Raw genomic sequence first — 19,103 nt, forward strand, 5'->3', positions numbered from 1 at the left:
CAGCATGGTTGAGCTACAGTGGGACCTGCGACCGGCCCCACGCTGCTGTAGCTGCTGCTTCCTCCGTCCGCTTCTTCCCATATTTTTTTTTTTTTTTTTTTTTTTCCCCCAAAAAACACACAAAAACACTTTGAAAAAAAAACGAACAAAAAAACGAGCTTTTCTTTCCTGGTCCGGCTATTGGAGACGTTTGTTTTGTCCCACACAGGACACCATATGTGACAGTCTGGCTCGCAGTGGTGTGGTGGATGACGTCACGGACCAGGAAGTAACTGACTCCAAAACAGTGGATGGGCGGGTGAAACCGAGTGCAAAAGCACTCGGCGTATTTAATAATAAACAAACAACAGATTTAAACAAAATACAAACAAAAGGGCACGAGGGCCAAACGAATAAATAAACAAACAAGTAAGTGCCGTGCTGGATAATCCAGCACGTATTAGCAATTGTTTTTAAATGTTATTCGTTATTCCTTCTCTCCTCTCTCCGCTCCCCGCTCCCCGCTCCCCGTACTCTCTACTCCAACACCCCAACACCAAATGCAGAGAGCTGCAGGTTTATATACTCTGGCCGAGGGATTTAACTAGTTGGTAATTATCTTATTATCCCCCGGCCAGAGTCTGCACGCGTTTGGTAAGGATGCATGACTGTCAGCTATTTAAATAATCAGTAGCTGATCAGCCATGCATCCTCACGGGGTTTTTAAATAATAATATAAGACGCAGCGCTTTTACCCGCGCCGCAAACAAAAATACAAATAATAATAAATAGGGGCGGGACACTCCGCCACACAAACCTATCTTCCTAATAGAAACCTAAAAAACAAAAAAAAATAGAAAGCATTACCTAGGCAGTGTCTCTTTAGCATCTTTCTCCAGACTCTTTTTTTAATACTCATCTTTTGTACGGATGCCAAAAATAAATATTTTCCGAACAGCTTTTTGCATGAATTTAAAACATTTTCATTGTTCGTAGTGACGACTATATGTATTGCGACCAATTCTCCCAGTCATCCAGTCATCCTTTTATTATGACCTGATGTTGTATGGGAAACGCATGAGGTGGCTCAGAGACTGGACACCTTTTTATTCTTTATAACTCACAATTATGATACGGTTTCCTTCAAAGTTAATCTGAAGATACATTAATAATAATGAATGTACGAGGGCACAATATGGAGTCACAATTTTGGGGAAACTGAATAGGTGATATTTATATACAGCTTGGAGTTCTACATAATTAAAAAAAAAAAAAAAAAAAAAAAAAAACCTATCCATCAAAGTGCAGACTTGGGATGTAATGCATGTAATTGCGAATTCAGAGGTTGAGAAGATCACGAACAGGTGAATTTGATTGAGTTGAATAAATAGCAATTGATAGAGGTGTGATTAACATGTCTAAACTTGATAAATACACATGGCAAATTATTTTAAAAACATTAAATACAAACGCAAATACTTGTAGTTCAAAATATTTAAATTACAAAACCAAATGCAGATACTTCAAATTTTGTTTTTAAATGTCTGGTCAGGTGTTAAACTATTACATTTACAATGTATTCCCCCTCTAAATCACAAATATTTTACAGATGCAGCAAGTGTCTTTGCAGAAATGAAAAAGGCACTACACAGCAAAAGTCTACCAATAAAACAGAAACAATATCCTTTAAAAAAGGAAGAAAGAAAAGTACTAAAGGTTAGGGTTAGACCTATGGAGTGGAAAGAACGAACAAAAAACCAGGGGGGAAAGTACATCAAGGTCATCATGGAAGAAGAGCCTCCCAGACTTCTGATGCAAGAGACTGATGGGTACAACGGCATCATTCTAATGGTAAAGAAGCCTTGTGGAATAATCCACAAATGAAAGAAGGAACATTCACTCTTTGCCATGCGGATGGTACTCGGTGGCCTATAGAGGATTTTGAAAAGGAACATGCAAGCCTTAGTGAGATTAAGGATGTCTGGAAAAAAACCTTCTACATTGGACACAGACCCATAGGTACCTAAACTTTATAATTAACAGAAAATAAGTAATTGCGCTTGTTAATTCTTCTAAATTCATTATACTAAAATGTGCATGTGGTCTCAGTAGTTTGTCCAATTTGCATATTACATATGTGCCTATCTTCGATATACAAACCAAATCCACACCTATACATTCATATGTCGTCAATTGTTATTTCTGAAGAGGCTGACAGTGACCAGAGCAGGGAGAGCTATGAGACTAAAGAAATGGTAGGGAAGACAGTAAAGATATTTTGGTACTGTTGTTTATGGGACATGGGTGTCCAGTCTTGGTCCCAGAGTAGATTTTATAAGTTTGTTTAAACCAATAATTTATGAATCGGGAAAAAGTTTTCAGTTTGTCAAGCCAATGATAAGATGAATTAGGTAGTAGCGTTCAGTTGGAATGCAAATCTAAAAACACTGTGGCTCTCCAGGACTGGAGTTGTGCATCCCTGATACAAGACCTGACAGGACTACAGAATAGTCCATCGTCAGCACTACAAAGCTGTCATCGTAACATTTATGCATTTATTCGAAAATTATCTTCAAGCATTGACATTACTATCTACCTTTGTGAATACATTATGATGTGGTGAGCATAATCACATTAGGATACATTTAATATTTTGGTCCAATATAATTTTTATTCTTTATTCTAGGAAGAAGTTAGCGGTTTGGAACACTCAATTGCAGGTAAAAAAAACAAATAAACAAACCCCCCGCCCCCCCCCCACTAAATAATGTACTTTTATGTATTAGTTGAATGTGGTGTGACAGATTTATTTACTGGTATATTGCAGAACAAAAAAGGAACCGCAAAACAAACTATGTGGAAGAGGCAAGTATTGCATTTCTTCAAAACACACATTTTAATCATTGTATCAAGACAACAATTATTCCATTCCTGAATAGTGCCAGAAGTGGATATTGATCTTTTAGTAATTTACCAGAAACATGAAATTTACATCTTTATTCTCATAATCATGGATATTTTCTTTTACGAACATTTCATTTATAGGTTGTGGATTGTGAAGACGTCCAATTTGGTAAGACACTTTGTACTACATTGAATATAGTGTGTGTGTGTCTAATATATATATGCATTTCTTTTGTCCAGACTTAATTGTTTTAATTTATTATTTCAGAAGATCTGACGTTTTCTGAAAGTCTCTGTGAGGTATGTTCAATGGTAGCAATATATTTGAAATTAAACATGATCTACTAATAAATACATCTTTTTAAAAAAAAATCTTATTAAAACTGAGCTTCATGTAATTTATCTTGCATATCTGCATTTCTGAATCTTCCTGTAATATCACATTACGATTTCAGTTTCATCCAGAAAGTTAATCTACTGCAATAGAGTTGTTTAAAAAAAATCAAATGTATGCTACTTCTTTGAAAGCAATAAGACTTGACAATAGAGTAGTCTGTGTGTTTGACTTTCTTGTTTCTAGATACCTTTCTCGTATTGTAACATTTAATTTGTCTTTATTAAACCACCAGATTGCTCCTGATCGACCAAAGGGAGCTGAAGCTGCTTCTGCAGTACCCAACCAGATGCTACAGCCTCAACCTTCCAGCAGTGCAACAGAACTGGATATTAATTCTCGTATGTACAGTAAATCTTCCAGAGATTTTAATTGTATGTATTGTAACATACATCAATTACTTAAACATTAAGTATAATCCATTACCTAAAGCAGGGGGCCCAATCCTGGTCCTGGAAAGCCGATGCCCTCCTGGTTTTTGTTCAAACTGTACACTAAATTGATTAATGGGACCAATTAAGCTTCTAATAAGGGCTTGATTGGTCCAATTAAGTAATTTAGAGCACAGTTGCAACAAAAGCCAGGAGGGACATCGGCCCTCCAGGACCAGGATTGGGCACCCCTGACCTAAAGTATTCCTTTTACCTTTTATTGTTTTAGAAGCATAATTGGTGATCAGTTTAAGTAAGATATCTTGTAACTGAAGCAAATTAACTTTGATCTGATAAACCGTTCTTGATTTTTGTCTTTCAGTTTACATACCTTCCCTATGTAGGTGAAGAGCAAATTAAAGTCTATGAAGACTATGTGATTGGTAGTGGTAACTTTGGAACTGTGTACAGGGGATCCTACCAGGGGACAGTTGCTGCCATTAAAAAAATCCCCATTCAAGGATCTCTGAATGACATAACACATGAGATTCTCGTCTGCACGTGAGTATGGCCTCCTATTTCTTTTCTCATAAGGCTTTGTTTAATTATTTTGACCCTGCCTACAGGAGACTGTAGGATGTAGTATTAAGTTATTAGTATTAGTAAACAAAATAGCTCAAACCATTTAATGGATTTGATTTGAATTTGGTGGGATGGTTAGTGTGTTAGGGAACAACAGATTAATTTGTGGTGACGATATCTATTGTAGTAATGTCATAGAAACCACTTCCACATGTTAGATTGTAGGGCAAATGAACTCTTCTGATGGCCCAGTATCTTAAAATTAGACCGTAGATCCAGACCGTTCCATTCTGTATATATGGACTCACCATGAAAGAATCACTACACAGGATATGATCCTAGAAACTTCAAGGTCATGCCAGAAATCAATGTGGCAGGCAAGGAGGTGGGGTCTGCATCTTATGATTCCTATTTTATTTTTATTTACCCATCCTCACATAGCCAGGGTGATGGCTGTTTCTAAGACTGATAGAGCAATTCTCATTGCAAATGAATACATCCATGGAGCAAGTTTAGAGAAAGTGCTTCATGGAGATGATGCCAATTTCAAGGTATTTTATCATACAGTTCTCAGCAACCCTAATTTTTATCTGACACAGTTTATATTAAATTAATCTTGAACTCCCTCTACATGTTATAGGTACTATACTATAATGCAAGAAAAGTATTCATGATGTTTTATTTTTCCCCTTCAGTTGAATGAAGAAGAGCAATGCTACATTGGACTGGAAGTAGCTCTTGCTGTTGAGTACATTCATTCAAAGAATATAATACATCAGGATATCAAACCAGCAAATATTCTGGCAAGTGTTCATTGATTTAATAGCAAATATTAAAAATGTATAATAAAACGTCAGTAGGCACTGTCAGTATCACATCTGCTGAAAAAAATAATAATGAGAGATGGGTCCCATTTTGAAATTTTGCCCTGGTAAAATTGTTACATATATAATTTGCCGACTACCATTTCATGGTGAGCACCATCTCAAAAGGCTGGACTACTAAAGTGTATTGATTCTGATCAGCATAAAAAGGTGCAATATATTCAATAAATAAACGGTATACGCCTTTAAAATATTGATTATGATTCTCGCTAACTATTTATGTGCCTATTTATTTTTTGTATACATGTTTTACTTGTAAAGTTAGACTTAACACATCTTTGCACCTTTTAAATAATGTGCGTGTATTAACCCAGATTATCTAACAGTTCAGTAGTAATGTAACCTTAACTTCTGACATGCTGTACATATGTTTTGTAGGTAGAGCAACGTTCAAAGAAGGCACTTCTTACAGACTGGGGGCTTGCTAATGTTCGAGATTCGGTGTCTCTAAGACTTGGAAGCAGAACTGTTGCACAGGTAGCAGGTCCTCAGGGTGGAACAGCCCTGTACATGGCGCCTGAATGCATGATCAACTTCATGCAGCCAAGCGTGAAATCTGATGTGTGGTCTTTGGGTGCAACATTCCTAGAGCTCTTTACTGGCTGTTATCCGTGGAATGTAAACAACTGCAGAGAGCTTAGTAGGCTGCTTTTGACAGAGGCCGTGCCCCATGGCCTATCTAGCCTTAACTCTCCCCAGAAAACAATTGTTTGCCCCTGTCTGAACTACAGTTCTGATCTTCGACCTCCTGTTTCTGAGGTTGTTCAAATCTTTAAAGGTTTAGACATCATCAATTTAGAGCAACGTTATGGTTTTAAGTGGTAATTTGATAACGGTCCCTTTACATTCTGCATTACCTATGAAAACAATGGTAACTTACTTTTAGTGGGGTTTTTTTGTTCATGCTCCTCACTACATAGTTCTTGTCAGAATGTTAACAATGAAGGTTAAAGTTGCAGGTGTGTTAACAGCTGTAGCAACCCTGATACTTTCTCTTTAATCTACAGGATAATGAAAAAAAAAAGTTTTAAACATTAAGGATTCTTGAGTTGTTTAAGAAATTTTTGTTTTTTTGAATAAAACTTTTGCAAACAATTTGAACAGAATTTGAAATGCATATGGAATATGGAATATTTAATCAAGCTGTATTTTGTTCTGGAAGTATTTACTTACATCCAACAAAAATTGTAAAACGCGGAATACAAGTTATCTTATACAAAAATAAATGAATCTATTGAACAAGGGAAATGACTTGTGATGTTTTCTTTATTTACTAGAAATAGTGGGAGCTCACAATCTCGGAGGACATTCATTTATACAGCTGCCGGTCTACACAGTTGTCTTAAAACACCTTTCAAAGTCAATACAGAGCGAAGAAGCTGTAGTTTGTGCAGTAGAGAAAAGTGAACCATTTATGAAACAAATGGTCTGTTCACGAACTTAATTTAAAAAAAAAAAGTCAGGTATGAATGGCTTACATTGGCTGGACATAATGCTTAACATTAATTCCATCCCTCCAGGGCAAGTCTGTCATAGCATGCACATGCTTCAGAAAATGTTAATGGAGCTGCTCTATTTAAGTTTTCTACAGCCAACACTATTCTTGTGCTCAACAACATATAAGAAGCTGTGGCTTCTTCAACTGTTGAACGCCCACGGTAGTTTGCATGCTCAAGCACTGACTCACAAATCTGCCTAAATGCAGCATTCGCAACAGACAACGGCTCTTCTTCAGTGCATGTGAATCGATCAGCATACGTGAGAAGGTCATCATCAACAGAACACAGCATGTTTGTTGTGCCTAGAGAAAAAAAAAACAATGTGAATGGCATTTAATGGTAGTGTTCCCAATTTCCAAATAATAAAGTTAATGGTAATCTGCAGTAAACACATAAACAATCACTTTCTAAGTAATTTGAAGCATTCTTTTTTCCTGCTTATGTTTACGTAGCATTATATCATTTTTAAGACAGTTCTAACTTCAACCACAGATTGTTTCTTATTACAACCATAACAATTAATTCAATGTTAAATTATATTCTTTATTGTTTAAAACTACAACAATATTTACTACGGTATATACAATGCATCTAAAAAGTACCTATGGGTGGTGCAATGTACAAGACCTCTGGTTTCCCAAAGGGACCTGCAGCATTATTCTGTTTCCTGATTTTGTGTCGGTTCCATTCCTTTTGTTCTACAGTCAGTTCATTTTGGATCAGAGAAAGGTAGGAAAACAGCAAGCAATGGCTGTTAAAGGTAGTTATTAATAAAATATACACTTTAAAATGTTTTCACATACCATTACCTTTATATATATATCCCTAAATTGGTCATGGAAAGATCTAAAATTGCAAAAGCTGGTTGCTGTCACGATATATTTATTTTTTTGTCAACGTTCAGTGTGAGGCATTTAAACATTACATTTGTAATTTTCAAAATAAGGCAAGAATATTAAACAAAGAAAATACTTAGATATGAATTGGATTTTGCAGATCAAGTATCTCAGACAGCACCATGGCCTATTTAAAAAAATAAAGTGCCATAAAACTTGTTGATAATATTAATAGTAATAACAATAAATCTGATTTTGCATTTATGCAAAGACAGTTTCTTACTAAAAAAATGGGGATGGGGGCAGGACAGCTGGTAATGTATGACTAACGCATTAAAACAACTAGTAAAATAACAAAATATACTCTTACAAGTACCATGTATTAGGGCCCTTGAATAAAACATGGTATAATACATTATACAATTGAAATGTGTACCTCAAAATGGTTCTGCCATTTGAAGCACTCAGCCCTCTGTATGAAAAGGTTTAACACTATTAGGGCCGCCCCCATGTTATTGAACACGCCGACGGGTTCATGTTTGAAGCCTTTTTACTCAGGCATTGTAAAAGACAACCCTACATGCTGTGTATCTATAGAAAGACGAGGTTGGGGTCTTTCAAATGCCGCTCTCTAAGCTTTCCTGTGAGCGTGCCCTCAATACAGCTCTTTAAAATGCATCATTTGTTTACAATTTATACAGTTGGACAACCTGTACCTGTATTTGATCTAGTCAATAGTGAATATAAACTAAATTACAAATTATGACTTTGAAGCAACAACATGTTGCTAACAAAAACATTTCTATCTTAATTGTATTTTTTTCTATCTTCTTAATTGTATTTTCCCTTCTATTTGTAATTTTTTTCTTAAATTTTTATTCTCAAAAAAAAAAAACTTGCCTGATTATGAACAGACTTTCCAAATCGAAAGCTGTTTGCACCTGATAATGAATCTTCATGTCGGTATCTGAATGCCATCTGCATGAGTGCCACTGTGGTGTTCTCCTGCCCTCCTGTCTGCTCTCATGAGCCTGGGGCAACCTTCAAAACAAGTTAAAGCATTTTAAAAGTTATATAAGGAAGGTATTGCTAAGAACTACAATGTTGGACATTTCAATATTTTTTTTCCTTTAATCAAAATAATTTATATTTTTAACATGTTATTTTGGTGTTTGTTTCTTTTATCATACACTTTTTCATAATTAATGAAAGAACAGCCACACAAATAAGATTACATTTATCTGTGATCAGCAAATGAGCTTATTGTCTGTCTTTTATGAAGCTATTAGGCCTTAATGTAATACAAACCATTTAACGCTGAAACTGCATCCAGAAAATATCTTGCAATAAAGTTCTGTTTACGGTTTGAGGTTCCTGCTTTAATCCAGATCAGATACCGAGAAAACCTATTTGTATAAAGATTTAAAAAAACGTAAGTTACATAAAGATAGATTGATAGATTATAGATAGATGCATGGATGGATACATACAAAAGATTTTTATCAAAGATTTAAAAAATATAAGTGGTTACATTAATGTTTAAATAAAGGTAGAGATAGAAAATCATATAGAGACAACAAAATGAAAAGTTATTTTACAGCATGCGTTTTAAAGCTGATTTTGTTGTACTCATTGTCAAAGCACTTCTGTCTTTGATCTACATGTATATTTATTATTTTCACATACCCATCAATGCAAATGTGAATCCAAATTCCATAAAACCTTAGTTTATCATTTCCTGCAACATGAATACAAAAAAAAATGATTCAATGCTCTTTTAGCGTCTTTGATATATACCCTACTTACAATATGATACTCAGTACTTACCATCTATATGCCAGCTGTCATTGGGTCCGTGACTAAAGTAATTCCTCCTTTCTATTCTTTTTCTCCCTGCACGACGTCTCACAAGACCGCTACCATCCAGCTCTCTCATGAATTCATGGACATCATCTCTATAAAAATAAGGTTATTTATATACATTATACAGTGCCCTAACTAAATATTAGAGACTACGACATATTAGAGAATAGCCCTAACAGCTGTAATTGCAGCTGGAGGTAGTCCTACCCGCTATTACGGGTATTCTCTAATATTTCGTACCATCAAATATTTTGTTAGTGCAATGTATGTACATACATGGCGCGCATATATGTATGTGTATATATGTGTGTCTGTGTGTGTTTCATAATGTTTGCTTCATTCTTCATTAATTATAATTCTATCTAAAGCAAAGAAATCAAACTCTTTTGAGACATAATTGAATAAGTACCATTATGTGTAAAAAAAACAAACTAAGAAAAATACCTTATGAAACAAAGGTGTCAAAAGGAAAAATAACAAAAAGCTCCCAACGTAAGTATTTATCAGGGAGCTATCTATTAATGTACAGAAAATGATAAATACCTGTAGCAAGGCCGGAGACCCTTTCCGTCCCTTATTCTCCTGTACATTGCTCGAATACCTTTGGCTGGTGACCAATGTTTAAGTTCATTCTGGAATATAGAGTGAAATTACATTATATATCATCATCATCATCTTCAGCCTTTTTCAATCCACTGCTGGATGAAGGCCTCCCCAAGATTCACACTATATATATATATATATATATACACACACACACATACAATTAAAATAATTTGTTTGGTAAATCACAGTTTAAAGGTTGTTTTTATTACAAAAGGGATAGCTAGGAAATCTATTGAATACCCCTATAGCCTGACGTATTGCATGCAGTGGTCTGTGATCACTTCTTCGCCTCAATCCCAGTGCTTTAAGAATTCTTCTCAGATGCCTTTCACTTAAAACAGTAAACATAACTTAAGGTTGGCATTAATTACATAGGTGAAACAGAAGAAGATTGTAACTGACATATTAACCTTAGGGGGAGTGTTGAAATATTAAAGATTACATTTTATTATTTTTTTTGTTGAAGGTGAATGATTATTGATTAGTGGTAGGTGAAAGTTTGCACTGTAGTATTAACTGTATTTACTTAAAACAAACATACTGTATTTTCACTAACCTGTTATATCAAAATGAGATGGTAAACTGTATATAAATAAACGTGTGTTGATACAAATCATATGACCGATCACAAACTTAAGTGTTAATCTTTGTTTGTAGTATAAATGTCCTTTCAAAAACCTTGTTGATAACTCAAATATATAAAAGAGTTAATTTATATATTATGCACAAAAGTAAGATAAGAAATATAAATATACTTACGTCATTTTGTGACCACGGGCTTCAAGCATTCTCACGATCTCTTTTTGGGTGTACCCATCATTAAAGAGTTTCAGGATTAGTTGATCTGAAGTACGGTGATAGTGAAGGTTGCTGTAATTTAAATAAATAGAATACACTTTATTTTATGAGGTTAATGTAAATGTAATTTTGAATTATTCGAAAATAACATAATTGCAACCAAATCTAATGTTTTTATTGTATTTTATTATATTACTTTATATGTAGCTAGCTACTATCAATTCAGTAATTCGGACATTCAATTATCTTTAGCTTACTTATTAACACATTATTTTCACGAATATTTACATTAACTCATAAACAACTTTTGAAATTAAAATAAAGCAAATAAAACGGTAAGTGTGCATGTTACTTAGAAAAATATGAGTTATTGGTGTATGTTTTCATTTAAAGGATACGGTTCTGGTTTTCCATCGTCTGATTTTCAACACTGCAAAACACCAGCAACCTATATTATAAAAGTAATTAAAAAATGTGAAAAAAATATACGTAGTTTCTTTAAGGTATTTTCAAATTAACGTACAACACATTGAACTGCACTAACTCACGCTGTCCTATTAAGGTACGTTTGTGTACGTATATTAATATAGGCCTATTTAATTTGTGTATTTTTTATTTTTATTTTTTTTTAAATTGTTCTAGTACACACCGGTCTCTCGAGCAAGTAAAACTGCACTGCTAAACTTCTGTCCAGCTATTCCAGTAACCATAAAAAGGGGGAGAGGATAGTATGGCTTGAAGTGGTCTGACGATTGACTCGAGGAGGGGTGACGATTGACTCGAGGAGGTCTGACGATTGACTCGAGGAGGGGTGAGGTCTGATGTCTGACGATTGAATCGAGGAGGGGTGAGGATTGATTTGAGGAGGGGTGAGGTCTGATGTCTGATGATTGAATCGAGGAGGGGTGAGGATTGATTTGAGGAGGGGTGAGGATTGACTTCAGGAGGGGTAAGGTCTGAGGATGTCCTAAAATGGACACCGTACAGGTGGTCTCCCATCCAAGAACTAACCAAGTCCAACATTGCTTAGCTTCTGAGATCAGACGAGATCAGGCTTATTCAAGGTTGTGTGGCCACAGGCGATTGCAGTTCTGCATTCATGACTTTTATGTTCGGTGAGCTGGGGGTGATTCCTCCGAAATTTCCTTTTGTCCTCCACACATTTCAATTGTAAAATGTAATTACAAAAATGTAATGCCTGCAGCACTTGATATTCCCAGGTGGTCTCCCATCCAAGTACTAACCAAGCCCAACATTACTTAGCTTCTGAGATCAGACTTATTTAAGATGGTGTGGCCGCAGGCGATTGCAGTTCTGCTTTCATCACTTTTATGTTCGGTGAGCTGGGGGTGATTCCTCTGAAATTTCCTTTTGTCCTCCACACATTTCAATTGTAAAATGTAATTACAAAAATGTAATGCCTGCAGCACTTGATATTCCCAGGTGGTCTCCCATCCAAGTACTAACCAAGCCCAACATTGCTTAGCTTCTGAGAACAGACGAGATCTGGCTTATTCAAGGTGGTGTGGCCGCAGGCGATTGCATTTCTGCTTTCATGACTTTTATGTTTAGTGAGCTGGGGGTGATTCCTCCAAAATTTCCTTTTGTCCTCCACACATTTCAATTGTAAAATGTAATGCCTGCAGCACTTGATATTCCCAGGTGGTCTCCCATCCAAGTACTAACCAAGCCCAACATTGCTTAGCTTCTGAGATCAGACGAGATCAGGCTTATTCAAGGTGGTGTGGCCGCAGGCGATTGCATTTCTGCTTTCATGACTTTTATGTTTAGTGAGCTGGGGGTGATTCCTCCAAAATTTCCTTTTGTCCTCCACACATTTCAATTGTAAAATGTAATGCCTGCAGCACTTGATATTCCCAAGTGGTCTCCCATCCAAGTACTAACCAAGCCCAACATTGCTTAGCTTCTGAGATCAGACGAGATCAGGCTTATTCAAGGTGGTGTGGCCGCAGGCGATTGCATTTCTGCTTTCATGACTTTTATGTTTAGTGAGCTGGGGGTGATTCCTCCAAAATTTCCTTTTGTCCTCCACACATTTCAATTGTAAAATGTAATTACAAAAATGTAATGCCTGCAGCACTTGATATTCCCAGGTGGCCTCCCATCCAAGTACTAACCAAGCCCAACATTGCTTAGCTTCTGAGATCAGACGACATCAGGCTTATTCAAGGTGGTGCGGCCGCAAGCGATTGCATTTCTGCTTTCATGACTTTTATGTTTAGTGAGCTGGGGGTGATTCCTCCAAAATTTCCTTTTGTCCTCCACACATTTCAATTGTAAAATGTAATGCCTGAAGCACTTGATATTCCCAGGTGGTCTCCCATCAAAGTACTAACCAAGCCCAACATTGCTTAGCTTCTGAGATCAGACGAGATCAGGCTTATTCAAGGTGGTGTGGCCGCAGGCGATTGCATTTCTGCTTTCATGACTTTTATGTTTAGTGAGCTGGGGGTGATTCCTCCAAAATTTCCTTTTGTCCTCCACACATTTCAATTGTAAAATGTAATGCCTGCAGCACTTGATATTCCCAGGTGGTCTCCCATCCAAGTACTAACCAAGCCCAACATTGCTTAGCTTCTGAGATCAGACGAGATCAGGCTTATTCAAGGTGGTGTGGCCGCAGGCGATTGCATTTCTGCTTTCATGACTTTTATGTTTAGTGAGCTGGGGGTGATTCCTCCAAAATTTCCTTTTGTCCTCCACACATTTCAATTGTAAAATGTAATGCCTGCAGCACTTGATATTCCCAGGTGGTCTCCCATCCAAGTACTAACCAAGCCCAACATTGCTTAGCTTCTGAGATCAGACGAGATCAGGCTTATTCAAGGTGGTGTGGCCGCAGGCGATTGCGTTTCTGCTTTCATGACTTTTATGTTTAGTGAGCTGGGGGTGATTCCTCCAAAATTTCCTTTTGTCCTCCACACATTTCAATTGTAAAATGTAATGCCTGCAGCACTTGATATTCCCAGGTGGTCTCCCATCCAAGTACTAACCAAGCCCAACATTGCTTAGCTTCTGAGATCAGACGAGATCAGGCTTATTCAAGGTGGTGTGGCCGCAGGCGATTGCATTTCTGCTTTCATGACTTTTATGTTTAGTGAGCTGGGGGTGATTCCTCCAAAATTTCCTTTTGTCCTCCACACATTTCAATTGTAAAATGTAATGCCTGCAGCACTTGATATTCCCAGGTGGTCTCCCATCCAAGTACTAACCAAGCCCAACATTGCTTAGCTTCTGAGATCAGGCTTATTCAAGGTGGTGTGGCCGCAGGCGATTGCAGTTCTGCTTTCATGACTTTTATGTTTAGTGAGCTGGGGGTGATTCCTCCAAAATCTCCTTTTGTCCTCCACACATTTCAATTGTAAAATGTAATTACAAAAATGTAATGCCTGGAGCACTTGATATTCCCAGGTGGTCTCCCATCCAAGTACTAACCAAGCCCAACATTGCTTAGCTTCTGAGATCAGACGAGATCAGACGAGATCAGGCTTATTCAAGGTGGTGTGGCCGCAGGCTATTGCCTTTCTGCTTTCATGACTTTTATGTTTAGTGAGCTGGGGGTGATTCCTCCAAAATTTCCTTTTGTCCTCCACACATTTCAATTGTAAAATGTAATGCCTGCAGCACTTGATATTCCCAGGTGGTCTCCCATCCAAGTACTAACCAAGCCCAACATTGCTTAGCTTCTGAGATCAGACGAGATCAGGCTTATTCAAGGTGGTGTGGCCGCAGGCGATTACATTTCTGCTTTCATGACTTTTATGTTTAGTGAGCTGGGGGTGATTCCTCCAAAATTTCCTTTTGTCCTCCACACATTTCAATTGTAAAATGTAATTACAAAAATGTAATGCCTGCAGCACTTGATATTCCCAGGTGGTCTCCCATCCAAGTACTAACCAAGCCCAACATTGCTTAGCTTCTGAGATCAGTCTTATTCAAGGCGGTGTGGCCGCAGGCGATTGCAGTTCTGCTTTCATGACTTTTATGTTCGGTGAGCTGGGGGTGATTTCTCTGAAATTTCCTTTTGTCCTCCACACATTTCAATTGTAAAATGTAATTACAAAAATGTAATGCCTGCAGCACTTGATATTCCCAGGTGGTCTCCCATCCAAGTACTAACCAATAAAAAGCATTGTACATTGCTTAGCTTCTGAGATCAGACGAGATCAGCCTTATTTTTTTTTATTTATTTATTTATTTATTTTTCTAACATTGTACAATATTTACAACTTGAAAACAAGGCTGTTATGTGTTTTCCTAAGAAAAATATTGTTATAGAGAATTTTTTCATCAAAATGCTCCATTTGTTTATGTTCTACACAGTAATGAAATATATATGAAATATTTCTCTTCACATAAAAAATATACAATTTTACAATATCTACTTTCATATTATGAAACTCCGCCATGTTTCTTCTCTTTAAAATTGTATACTTTGCATAACTCAAAAATAAGTTCACCGCTAGAGTGTTAACATTATCTATTTTATCAGTCAATCCAAACAAAAACATTTCCTCCCATGACAATGTATTGAGTACATTCTGCTCTGCAAATTTAAAGAACCCCTCTATTAAACCCCTCAAGTATTCCCTCAGCCCCTGCAGTTCAGTGCATTTTACAAGTAGATGCAATAATCCTTCCTCTCTACTTTGACACACTGAACACAAGGCATTGTCACTTTTGTGCATTTTAAAAAGGAGCCACTTTGTAAAGATGCAGTTGTGCCTCAGTTTAAAATCATTTTCTTCACATTCGGGAGATTTATAAGTCTGTCTTACATTATTCCAAATTGTACAGATTTTAAAGTTTGGAAATATTTTTTGCCAGAATTGCTCCGACGTTGGCTTTTTAAAAACCACACTCATTAACACTAAATAGAACAATTTGGTCGTACATTCAATAATGTTAAAGTATTTATTTTCCCTTTTTAGAAGAAACACAGGCAAAGAAACTCCACGTGACAGTTTGCTGTTATGTTCTTGATTAATAACCCTCACCCAACTCTCAGGGACGGCACTTTGTATTTTACTGTACTCCTTTATTATTATACTAATGGGAATATCTTCGTTCTTTTCTTTTACCAAGTCAACTATTGCCAAACTGGGTAAAAAGCCTTCTTTAAAAACGTACATAATGTCTTTAATTTTACTAACACCTGCTTCTATAAAACTCTTTTTATAAAGTGTCACACCTTGCACTTTTAACAGTGGGTTCAAAAAAAGAGGCTGCTCCAATATTTGTTCTCTGGTCTCTGGCTTAAAAGAGACATGCTGCAAGAACTCGGACCAAGCCACTAGAACTTCTTTATAAATCCAGGGAACATCCTTTACCATTGAAGGTTTAAGACACATTAATAGAATTTCTTCCCCCATTCCCAAACCCCCACAATTTGATAAGAAATGTTTCAGAAAGTGCTTCCATACACTGTTATTCGTAGGGTCTAAAAACTTTTTAACCACTTTAATTCGAAAGCTCTTTCGTTTTAGCTCAATATCTGCCAGCATTAGCCCTCCTTTACTGATTTTCCCAATGACTGTATTATAGCTGATCTTAGCAGGTTTCCCAGCCCACAGAAACCTAACCATCATGTTTTTAATCTCTTTCTCAGCCCACTGGGGGATCTCCTTAACACTCAGTAAATACCATATCCTGGAAAGAAACAGACTATTAATGACCAAGACTTTACCCTTCAGAGTCAACTCCCTGCCACTCCACAAATTCAAGATGGCCCTCATTTTGATTATCTTTTCCTGCCAGTTCTTTTCAGCCACTGACCTCTCTTCCAATCCAATATATACCCCCAAGATCTGAAGGCTTTCCTCTGCAATTTTGAAAGGTATATCTAAAAGTGTATTGCTTTTCCTTATAGGGAGAATTTCTGATTTATCAATATTGATTTTTGCCCCTGAAGCAGAACAGTAAGATGTGAACACTTCCATTATTTTTGGGATGCTGTCTAAACTCGACACTGTGAGTGTGGTGTCATCTGCATGCTGATATATAATTGATTTTTCATTACAACCAGGAATTGGGACTCCAATTATGTCTTTATTCCCTTGTATTGCCAGGCTCAGGGGTTCTGCAATTACTGAATACAGCAAAGCAGAGAGAGGACATCCCTGTCTCACTGACCTCTCCACTGGGAAGAACTCAGTCAGATTGCCATTACATTTTACCCTACTAAAAATATTGGTATAAAAAATCTTAACCCATGAGGTAAAACTATTCCCAAAACCAAATCTCTGCAGCACCTCTAATAAGTAATCATGTTCCACCCTATCAAAGGCTTTTTCCTGATCTACTTTTAAAATATAGCCTTCTTTTTGCTCCATTTTCAAGTAACTAACTACATCCCTTACCGAACATATTGTATCCGCTATATCCCTTCCTGGCACACAATAAGTTTGGGAGGAGGATATTATGCTAGGCAATACCGCTTTCAAACGATTTACGAAAATCCTTGTTAGTGCCTTATAATCACAATTCAACAGACTTATGGGCCGATAGTTTTTTAATAAGGCTTTATCTCCTTGTTTCTTGTAGATTAAAGTAACTATCCCCATTCTCATTGTTGGACTTAAAAGACCTTTCTCTTTAACCTCTTTAAATACTTGTAATAAAATAGGGCAGATAAGATTTTTAAATTTAAGATAAAATTCCAGGGTTAACCCATCTGAACCAGGACTTTTATTAGTTGTCATATCCTGCAAGGCATCTTCTAGTTCCTCCAACCTAATCTCCTTCTCACAACTCTCCCTGTCTTCCTCACTCACTTTAGTTGCTATAAAAGAAAGTATTTTCTCCCTCTCCTCCAAAATTGTACCTTGTTTTTTAAAAAGCCCTGTGTAAAAATTACAAACTTCTTTTAAGATTTCACCCTGTTCTTCAGTTACTTCCCCATTACTTTTAGTCAGTTCTTCTATATAGGAATCCTGTTGTCTTTGTTTTTCAAGCCCAAAAAAGAATGTAGTGCTTTTCTCTCCCTCCACCACATGTCTGGCTTTGGATCTTAGTATTGCCCCCTCACAGCGCTCGTTTTCAATTCCTTTAATTTTGTCTTGCAATTCCTCAATTCTGTTATAATTCATATCCATCAGTTCTGCTGCCTTCTCATATTCACGTTTAAGTTCTACCTGAACCTCCTGCTCATTCTTAATTTTAATTTTATTTCTATTTATCCCATATTGAATGCAGTATTTCTTTATATTGTATTTTAAATGATCCCACCATATTCGTTTTTCATTTTGAAACAATGGACACTTCATACTATCCCTAATTAATATTTCAATTCCCTTACTAAACAAATCTTCTTTCAAAAATTGATTATTAAGACACCACAACCCTGGTCCTTTATGCAACTTATTAACAGGACTTGAAAAGAGAAAGCAGCATGATCGCTGAAAGAGGTGAATTTATAACCAATCTTCCCCAGGTAGCTAAGAAAGTTAACATGACATATTCCAAAATCTATTCTGCTTTGGTTTAATTCCTTTTGTACAAACTGTCTCCTGGAGAAATCCCTCTTTAAAGAATTTCGGCATCTCCAGAAATCAATATAATTATAATTCTCCAAATGCCTTGCCAACAAATTTCTGGAATAATCACCTTTGAAAACCATTCCTGATGCTATGTCAATAGTGCTCATAGCTACATTGAAGTCTCCCACCATAATGACATTGTCTGCTCCTAGGTGTCTCTCTAGGCCAGTAAAAAAATCAAAACGCTCCTTTTGATCATTAGGAGCATAACAATTAACCAATTCAAAACAATTATTTTTAAAATTAATTTGCATTTTTATAAATCTCCCTTCGGTATCCTTCTCTAACAAAGAAACGCTTTCCTTAAAATTATTACTAACTAATACAGCCACCCCTCTCCTGTGGTTGGAATAATTACTAGTATAGATGTCCCCATTCCATAAATGCTTGAAATCATGAATAAAAACGTCATCCCAGAAAGTTTCCTGCAGGCAGACAATATCATTCTTATTTACATTAATTAAAACTTTTTCAAGTTTAGCAAAATTCCTTAACCCATTTACATTAAGTGATAATATTGAGACCATTCCTGCAAAAAGAAGAAACAATTCTTTCAAAAACCTGACCATTATGCTTCCTCTTCCTGCAGAACATCAAACCCTTTTGTTTTAATCATTTTTGCAACCGTTGTTTTGCAAACCAATGTCCCAATGTCTTTCTTTTTCCTCACACATCTGGATGTGATCTTATCAAGGTTAGGTTTCACTTTCACCTTCGATCTTCTAAACATTTTTTTTCCCCCTGTCTCAACCCATTCCTCCTTCTCTATTTTGTTATTTCCAATTCCCTCAGCCACAGTTAGCATAGTTTTCCCTAAAGGGCAAGTTA

General features: G+C 36.5%; 1 long non-coding RNA gene, 7 other non-coding genes and 6 pseudogenes across 8 annotated transcripts; 1 reads left to right on the top strand and 13 right to left on the bottom strand.

Annotated features, from left to right (window-relative positions):
- Positions 1-1,434: 1,434 nt before the first annotated feature.
- LOC131709741 (uncharacterized) lies at positions 1,435-2,888 on the top strand. Its single transcript, XR_009311603.1, has 3 exons — positions 1,435-1,998; positions 2,666-2,699; positions 2,807-2,888. It is a non-coding gene; the product is annotated as an uncharacterized LOC131709741 (long non-coding RNA).
- A 9,023-nt stretch (positions 2,889-11,911) lies between these two features.
- LOC131716303 (5S ribosomal RNA) lies at positions 11,912-12,020 on the bottom strand (annotated as a pseudogene).
- Positions 12,021-12,134: 114 nt separating this feature from the next.
- Positions 12,135-12,253, bottom strand: LOC131713253 (5S ribosomal RNA; annotated as a pseudogene).
- Positions 12,254-12,353: 100 nt separating this feature from the next.
- Positions 12,354-12,472, bottom strand: LOC131719085 (5S ribosomal RNA). Its single transcript, XR_009317981.1, has one exon. It is a non-coding gene; the product is annotated as a 5S ribosomal RNA (ribosomal RNA).
- Positions 12,473-12,572: 100 nt separating this feature from the next.
- Positions 12,573-12,691, bottom strand: LOC131720816 (5S ribosomal RNA). The gene has a single exon (XR_009319713.1). It is a non-coding gene; the product is annotated as a 5S ribosomal RNA (ribosomal RNA).
- A 114-nt stretch (positions 12,692-12,805) lies between these two features.
- Positions 12,806-12,924, bottom strand: LOC131714326 (5S ribosomal RNA; annotated as a pseudogene).
- A 100-nt stretch (positions 12,925-13,024) lies between these two features.
- On the bottom strand, positions 13,025-13,143 carry LOC131712867 (5S ribosomal RNA). The gene has a single exon (XR_009314755.1). It is a non-coding gene; the product is annotated as a 5S ribosomal RNA (ribosomal RNA).
- Positions 13,144-13,243: 100 nt separating this feature from the next.
- On the bottom strand, positions 13,244-13,362 carry LOC131719086 (5S ribosomal RNA). The gene has a single exon (XR_009317982.1). It is a non-coding gene; the product is annotated as a 5S ribosomal RNA (ribosomal RNA).
- Positions 13,363-13,462: 100 nt separating this feature from the next.
- LOC131719087 (5S ribosomal RNA) lies at positions 13,463-13,581 on the bottom strand. The gene has a single exon (XR_009317983.1). It is a non-coding gene; the product is annotated as a 5S ribosomal RNA (ribosomal RNA).
- Positions 13,582-13,681: 100 nt separating this feature from the next.
- Positions 13,682-13,800, bottom strand: LOC131719088 (5S ribosomal RNA). The gene has a single exon (XR_009317984.1). It is a non-coding gene; the product is annotated as a 5S ribosomal RNA (ribosomal RNA).
- A 100-nt stretch (positions 13,801-13,900) lies between these two features.
- On the bottom strand, positions 13,901-14,009 carry LOC131715123 (5S ribosomal RNA; annotated as a pseudogene).
- A 114-nt stretch (positions 14,010-14,123) lies between these two features.
- LOC131714354 (5S ribosomal RNA) lies at positions 14,124-14,252 on the bottom strand (annotated as a pseudogene).
- A 100-nt stretch (positions 14,253-14,352) lies between these two features.
- On the bottom strand, positions 14,353-14,471 carry LOC131719089 (5S ribosomal RNA). Its single transcript, XR_009317985.1, has one exon. It is a non-coding gene; the product is annotated as a 5S ribosomal RNA (ribosomal RNA).
- A 114-nt stretch (positions 14,472-14,585) lies between these two features.
- Positions 14,586-14,694, bottom strand: LOC131716045 (5S ribosomal RNA; annotated as a pseudogene).
- Between the last annotated feature and the right edge of the window lie 4,409 nt (positions 14,695-19,103).

Source organism: Acipenser ruthenus, chromosome 44, assembly GCF_902713425.1.
Source record: "Acipenser ruthenus chromosome 44, fAciRut3.2 maternal haplotype, whole genome shotgun sequence".
Classification (NCBI taxonomy): Eukaryota; Metazoa; Chordata; class Actinopteri; order Acipenseriformes; family Acipenseridae; genus Acipenser; species Acipenser ruthenus.